Below are 7,657 nucleotides of genomic sequence, written 5' to 3' on the forward strand. Positions count from 1 at the left end.
ACAAATTTGTGTTATGGTAACAACTGAAATTAGTTGACAATAATCACATTTATTCCTGAGAATAACATGAGGGGTTGGTTAGCAGGTCCTGACATTAACTTTTAAATAGCAAAGAATAAAGACTCAAGAGCTGCATTGTCAACTCAAAGCATGGTGGAGGAAGTACGAAGAAGAGTTGTCTCCACTATAGACTGAATGATAGCTGAACTCTAAAGTTGCCCAAGTATTATAACTTATGACCTTGGTATTGGGTTAGTTTATTTTTTAAATTTGATTCCATCACACAAGCATATGATGAATTTGTAAATTCATGAAAATACCTGGAATGAAAGTGTCAGTATATACTATTAAATTTATTCATAGACAGACTTTCCTTCATTCTCATAAAAGTTTTCTTCCTAAATGCAATTTAGTACCTCTTACATGATCGGCAAGATACAAATAGATGACATACTGCATTGTTTTTGAGTGATTTTCTTCAAAATCCATGGGGCAAGGCTCATTAAAGATCAATACTGACAGCAATGGAAAACTAAATCTGTTCACACACAGATGAATTACAGCATGGGCAGAGTAAGAGTGAAATTCCATAATAATTCTGACCTAACAAGTAAAATGTTATTTCACTTTCCATGCCCATTCTTCAATCCCAGATTTTTCCACTGAGGCAGCCAATAAAGCAGCCAATTGTGATATGCCCACTATAAATCCTACAAAAGAGCAACAATATGTCTTACATAGCTCACTAGAATAGCATCAAAATAGCAATCCTTAGTCATCAGTACATCAGATATATGTTCTCACTATGTCCCAGTATCCCCACACACAGAAGCTCACGTGATCCATACTACCCAAGATTTACGGTTAAGTCAACACATTCATTCAATATTTTAATTAATTTGTCACCTATACTTTCTGTCCTTTCATTAATACATTAATGGCTTCCATACAATGTGGACTATATTAGCAAAACACAAGTTACCCTTTCCAAACAGAAAGTAACTTCTTGAAGCTTAAAGGCAAACAGAAAAAATGTAATTAGGCTTTACAGAGAGCCTTGCATCTTAGCTGCAAAAAGCAAATGCACATTACAAAGAGGCTTCTAAACATCTAAGTAATGGGAGCACACAGAAAGAGAGAGATTTACTATCAGTTATAACTGCTAAAATGACAGCAAAGCAAGAATAATATGTGCCAGTAACTGTATTAATGGGAGATTGTTATGGAAGCCATTTAAGGAAATGCAAGACTTATAATGGTAGAATGATGCAGCTGCAGAAGAACAAAACGTGTGCATTGTTATATGTTGTTGTATGGCTTCAGACATGTACATTAATGAACTAATTTCAAACTTCAAAATACCAAGCACCCCAGTGACCGTACACTTTCCATAGGAATTGTGCCTGTTTTATTTCCATAAAGCTCTTCAGTAAAATTTCCATGACTATTTAACTTGAATAACCTGCAATTTCCACAGAGCAAGATTGAAAAATCATAACCAGTAACAAAATGCAGTGCAGTAAATCCACCACATTCAAGACATATTTTTCAAACTATTCATCAACCCAAAGTAATTGTAGAGAATCAGCAGAAGTATTCCAAACACTCAGGAGAGGAAATGCTGTTCTAGGTAATAAGTAAATGCAGGATGAATATAAGAAAATTCATTTCTTCCACTCAGTTTTTTCATCATGTAAATACTATTTATGAATACCCACAACACTGACAAAATAGCTTTAATTTAAAATCTGGGTTTAAAAAATCCCTGTCTGGGGGGAGGAGGAGGGGTCTGTTTGGTTGGGTTATTTTAATTTTGCATCCAAATTGATTAGACTATACAAGCTGTCATTTTTCATGTGACATTTCTACTTGTTATGTTTTGAAAAGGCTAAGACATCAAATCATTAAAAATAGGGAGTGTTTGCATAATGTAAATACTGCTGACAAACTACTAACCATAGAACTGGTAAGATGCCTCAGTGATATGTAACCACTGATGTAATATTACAAATTATTCTTACTATTCAAAGTTGCCATTTCACCAGTATGTATGCCTGTGCAAGATGCCATTCCAACATAGAGCAGGAGTCCTGGCAACTGTATTTATTCCCTGAAACCTTAAAATATTATCAAAATATAATCTATAATAAGTATGTGAAATATACATTATCTCAGCTCAATTATCATGATCGGTAAAAGCCAAAGAATACTTCTATAAGGCTTAGAATTCCCAGGAGAAGAAGAGCTCAGATCCTGTCTGCAAGCACACAATGGAATCACAGCTGACGATGCACATCTTTTTCTGGATGTCTCCATATGCTCAGAAGGGTATTCCTCCCCCCCCCCCCCTTTTTTTCTTCCTCCCTGTTTCTCCCTCTCCGCCTCCCTTGCTCCCAGCATTACATTGAAGAATTTGTCATTATCTGCTGCCAGGAGTACGAGAATGTTTTAACAACTAACAAAAATAAAGTAGTGCAGTGAACTTCACCTCATTTAAAAATAAAAATAAGGGATCCTGCCAGAGTAGCCATCTGTAACTAAGTTAAGCAAGAGTAGAAAATGGGTGGATGAATGGACACTGTAATACCGCCTTCTACAAACTAAGTATCAATGTTACTGTTCTTGGTTTAAAATGTGTCACACAACAGTGTATACTGTAGCAACACACCTAACCTCTGACCTCTAAAGCCAAACACAGAAACAAATGAATACTGAGCATTTTAATGCCTGTAAGAATACATGAGAAACGTGTGGAATTTGTTAAATACTTTATACCTACTTGCATACAGGCTGTATTGTTTAGACAGGACAAGCAAACACACAGAAAAATGAACGTGGCAAGAACAGTTTTAGCTCAGTGTTCTTTCTCCAGCACAAATTAGCACACGGCAGACAAAGAGAGTTATGTTTATACTTGAATTTGGTACCAGTCTTTAGTTCAGCTTTTTCTTTTCAATGAACTGACAGCATCCTCAAGGCTTAGAGATCATAAACCCCTGCAATCCTGGTGTCAGGTGCTAGAGAAACTCCAGCTGAGTGAAAAACCCCAGATTTTGCCAGTGAGACAGTGACATCAGCAACAAAGGCAAGGAGGAGAAGACAGTGGGCATTGGAGCAGCAGCTGGCTTGCTTGCTGACTTTGTTCTTCCTGCTGCAAAACCTGGGCTCCCTGCAGATGGGCTAGCTCTTACTGGCTTTTCTGAGGACAGAGGGAAAAGCTGGGAATGTCAACACTACAGGCTGGTCTGACAGAACCCTTCAGCCTTAGAATGAGCAAATTACATCCTAAAGGACTATAAACCATAAACATTCTTAAATAATTAATTTTAATTCAGAGCTTCAGTTTAGCGCAATACACTACACGTGAGTAAATCCCTTGCATTTTCTAATCTTCCCACCAGAAATAATCTTTATTTTCACTCTCTCACATAACAGTTCCAGTTTAAAAATGTAAACACAACTGACTTATTCCAAAAGTATAATTCTCGATAGTAATAAAGGATTCCTTCCCCAAATGCCTCGAGTTTCAAATTTAGCACTGACAGCAGCAGGACACAAAACAAGGAACATGAGGAGATTTATGAGTTTAGTAAAGAAGTGCCTTCAGACCAAAAGCTCAAGAAAAGTTGAGAAATCTTCAGGGTTCATGTGCAATAAAAAGACCATGACAGCTAAAATATATATATATATATATATATATATATATAAATAAATAAATAGAAAATTACGAGCACCTTTGTCAGGCATTTAGTCCACAGCACTCACCAGACCAAGATACAAACGTCTTGAAAATTGCATGATTCTTCAAATATTTGCACCATGTTAAAAAGATCAGCTGTTCTTAAAGCTGCTTTCAATCTTTCTGAAGGTTGAGCCCCTAACAAAGTATTTCTTTTAAGACTGTAGATAATGAAGACTAGCTACAAACATCAAGCTTATCACAGCACTTCTCATCAATTTAGGGATTAACCATTTGGGGAAAATTCACATCTTTCTTTACCTCATGTGGCACAGCAGAGCTGACTTCTATGTTCCAATCCTCAAGTAGCCATATAATAAATGCAAAAGGAAGAGACACAAATGTCAGTGTCCATACATGCCTGCATGTCTGTATATGCAGATATGCACAAGCCTGGTATAACCTATGTGTGCCGCCACCACCACTGAAATGAATAAGGATATGTCCTAAAAAACACAAAGGAGGTACAGTGCCTACACTGAATGGGATGAAACAACCTGTTTCCATTCACAGCGGCCTTAAGCCTCATGTAAGCAAACAAGAGCCCTACTTTGGGGAGTGAGAGTTTCGGTGTCACATTAACAACACTGTGCAACACTGTCATTTCTCCAAGAGCGTTCAACAAGAACAGCAGCAGCTCTTTCCCTTTGGTCACTCCCAAAGGATTCCTGCAAGAGAGGAGCCCACCAGGTGGCCCAACGCAGCTCTGGTTGTAAAGAGCCAGGAAATTAACTGGCTAGAGTTGATTTTATAGTTCAGTACATAAAACCCAAAGGGATAAAAAACAAATGCCTGCATTCAGCCACAGTGGCAGCAAACTATGAACACTACCAACAAAAAAAAAAAATACTTTAAGTAAAAAGACTGACAGTCTTAAACTACTTACTTATTTACAGCAGCAATAGAGCTCTGCTCTGTCATACCCAGATACTATACGCTTAGCTCAAACTATACTTAAATGCCATAAAAATATTATTGGTTCAGTTCTAAAGCCTATTCACCTGCTTCCTACTGCGCTGAAAGAAAAGAGGTGGAGGAAAAGATGAGGATAAATACAAAAATAATTGATTATTACAGCATGAGCAGGCTGTTCTCCTTTTACAAGGAGACTCTTTCCTGGCAAAATTACAAGTGTATTTAGCCAGTGGGCACCCACATACGCTCACTTCAGACTAACACAAACTCAGGCTAATACAAACTTAAGATTCGGATATCGTTATTTCCCAGCAACTACCAGAACCCTCCTTGCCTTTTCTATTTTTATTATTATTTTATTATTCCTTTCCACCACCACCCCCCTTTTTTTTCCCCTCTCCTTCCCAGCCCTTTTTTGCCAGGTTCTCGGGCAGGTTTCCTGCACCCAAACTACGCGGCCTGAATGCCCCTCTCTGGAAGGAGAGGCATGTGATTCCCGGCCTGGGAAGAAAAGCTCAGGCCCGAGCGGAGGCGAAGGAGCGAGGGGCAGCGAGGGAAGAGGGGACGAGGCGGCTCCGGTTACACCTCGCCCCGGGGCCACCGACGAGCGCAGCGGCGACGGCAGCGAGCACACACCGCCCCCCGCGGAGGCGGGAGGGGCTCAGCACCCGCCCTTCGAGGAGGCGGTGGACACAGACCCACCCCTCCCCCGCTCCCGCGGAGCTGCCCCATTGCGGCCGCCGCCGCCTTTGCGCGCAGCCCCGCGGCAGGAGAGCGGGAGCGAGCGGAGAGGCACCCGCCCAAAGACCCCGCGCGCAGCCGGCTGTGATCCCCCCTTCGCCGCCGCCTCCTCCTCCTCCTCCCGCCGCTGCTCCCCGCCCCGCTCACACACGCAGACACACGGCACTGCGGCGGCCGGGCCCCCACCCCTCCCCGGGCCGTGGGGAGGCGGCAGCCGGGCGCCCCGGGCTGCGCTCGCACGCAGCTGTGCCGCCGCGGCCTGCCCCCTCCCCACGGCACAGCACGGCGCGGCCCGGAGCTGCGCGCACACGCAGGCGCAGCCCCCGCGCAGAAAGTTAGAGAAGTTGCCCGCTTTGCCCCCTCCTTCCCCGCGCGGCTCCTGCGGGCGCACCGGCGCAGGGGGAAGGAAGGGGACAGGGCACCGGGCACCGCGGCCCCTGCCTGACGCCGGTAAAGGGGCAACCGGATCGGCCCCGCGGAGGGTCAACGCAGCTGCCCGCACACTTGCGCACCAGGTCGTTGTCAGCCAGGGGAGAGGAGGGGATGAACACCGCCCTGCTCCGCAAGTAACCCCTTCAGTCACCGGGGGAGACCCTCCCTCAAGTTTTCCTGTTGGTGTGTGTTCGGGAATGAGGAGGAAGCGTCCTGAACAATCCACTGAAAATTGCCCTCCGCGCACCCCAGCTGCCCCATCTTTCCCCCAGCGCGGGCAGGGCAGCCCCTGCCCTCGGACCAGCCGCAGTTCCCCGCGCCTCCCCGGCTCCACGCACTTTCGCCCCGCCGCCCTCAGCCAGGGACGCGGAGAGGCGGCACCCGACCTCCGCCTGGCCTGAGAACAGGAAAACGGCCCCTCGGCTAGGCAGGGTGGGGTGCCCTACCACACCACCCCCAATACCCCGCTCCATCGAAAAGGAGGACGTCCCGGGGAAGTAAACGCGCACACATCCCACCCCCCCAACCCCCTTCTCTAAGCCCGGGGGTACGAGCACGATGCCCCGGCAAGGGGCGGCCCCGCGGTCACTTGCCCCCGGCTCCCCTCCGAGGGGCCGCAGCCCCTGTCCCACTCCCCCCCAGTGAAGCCTCCTTGCTGCGGCCGCGGTGCCGCCCGCCAACGCCGCCCTTCCGCGCACCGGCGCGGCCCCGGGCGTCCCCCCGGCATTACACAAGGCGGCCGGGGAGGTGCGGGGGGCTCAGGCACACCCCCCGCCGCGCCGAGGCCGAGGGGGCGTGCGGGAGCCGTTACCGGGGTCAGTGCCGTCTCCCGCCGCTGCTGCCGCGGCTGCCGCCGGCGCTGACCTTCGCTTTGTAAGATGAAGCTGAAGCTGGGGCTGCGGCCGCCATGTTCCCGTTTTAATAACTGCCTGCTTGTTTATTTCAATGGAGACCCTCCCACCACTCGCCCTCCTCCTCCTCCCCTTCTACCCAGAGGAGGGCTGGACGGGGAGGAGGCGGGGGGAGGCACAAGTCACTCCCCCCTGCCCCCGGGCACGGCGGCAGTGGCCGGGCCCCGGGCTGGGGTAGACCGGGCCGGACCGGGCGGGCTGCTGCAGGCGGACCGGGGCTCCGCCGTCCCTCGCTGATGCCGGCGGCCGGAGCGTGGGGTGCTTAGCTCCTTTCCCTTTCCTCCGCTCCCCTCCCCGCCGGCGGGGACAATGGCAGCCGCCCCGCTGCTCGCAGCCCTGCGCGGCGCCCCCGGGTGCCTCCTCCGCGGCGCCCGAACGGGGGAGAGAAGGGAAGGGAAAGGAAAAAAAGTCCTTCGCCCTCGGAGGGCGAGACTTTAAATGTGGCCCTTTGCGGTCCGCCCTCGGAGGAACCTCTTAGTGAAGCGGGACCGGGGCAATCGGCCCTGGTACGGTTTCCAGTGGCCCGTATTCACAAAAACAGGGAGGCGGGGGGTACAGGACACGACAAAACACAATCTTATTTCCTTTCTTCGCCCCTAAAAAAAATATATATAAATAAATAAATAAACATAGACATGATGAAAATCGTGTCACAAATACACAGCATCAGCCGTATGCCCCTCGCAGGAACGGGGGGATGAAGATGCAGGCTTTTCCTAGGCTAGAGGAGTGAATACGTGAGTTAAAAATTATTAAGGGCTGTAGGGCGATTGTTAAACATTGCCCTTTAGTTCAAGAAGCAGTCCACGCTGCAGAAATCCTGTCTCAAAGGAAAAGCTTTACATTTGTACACGTGTCGATAATGGCGAGCTCTGCTCCGCACGCCCTAACAATAGTTATTTTTGACGTTTTCTCACAG

The 7,657-nt window shown here is 47.6% G+C and overlaps 1 protein-coding gene across 8 annotated transcripts in view; it reads right to left on the minus strand.

Annotated features, from left to right (window-relative positions):
- Window positions 1-6,934, minus strand: part of NCOA2 (nuclear receptor coactivator 2) — a 198,085-nt gene extending 191,151 nt beyond the window's left edge. For 4 of the 8 annotated variants that reach the window (XM_061342857.1, XM_061342856.1, XM_061342854.1 and 1 more), the window contains exon 1: window positions 6,639-6,934. The gene's annotated coding sequence lies outside the window, so the exon portion shown is untranslated. The remainder of the gene's footprint in view (window positions 1-6,638) is intronic. The other 4 variants (XM_061342862.1, XM_061342860.1, XM_061342858.1 and 1 more) reach the window with 3 other exon arrangements.
- Between the last annotated feature and the right edge of the window lie 723 nt (window positions 6,935-7,657).

The sequence above is a fragment of the Neopsephotus bourkii genome, unplaced genomic scaffold (assembly GCF_033783945.1).
Source record: "Neopsephotus bourkii isolate Nb327-2 ecotype Australia unplaced genomic scaffold, CSIRO-AGI_Nbou_v1 NB_1820, whole genome shotgun sequence".
Classification (NCBI taxonomy): domain Eukaryota; kingdom Metazoa; phylum Chordata; class Aves; order Psittaciformes; family Psittacidae; genus Neopsephotus; species Neopsephotus bourkii.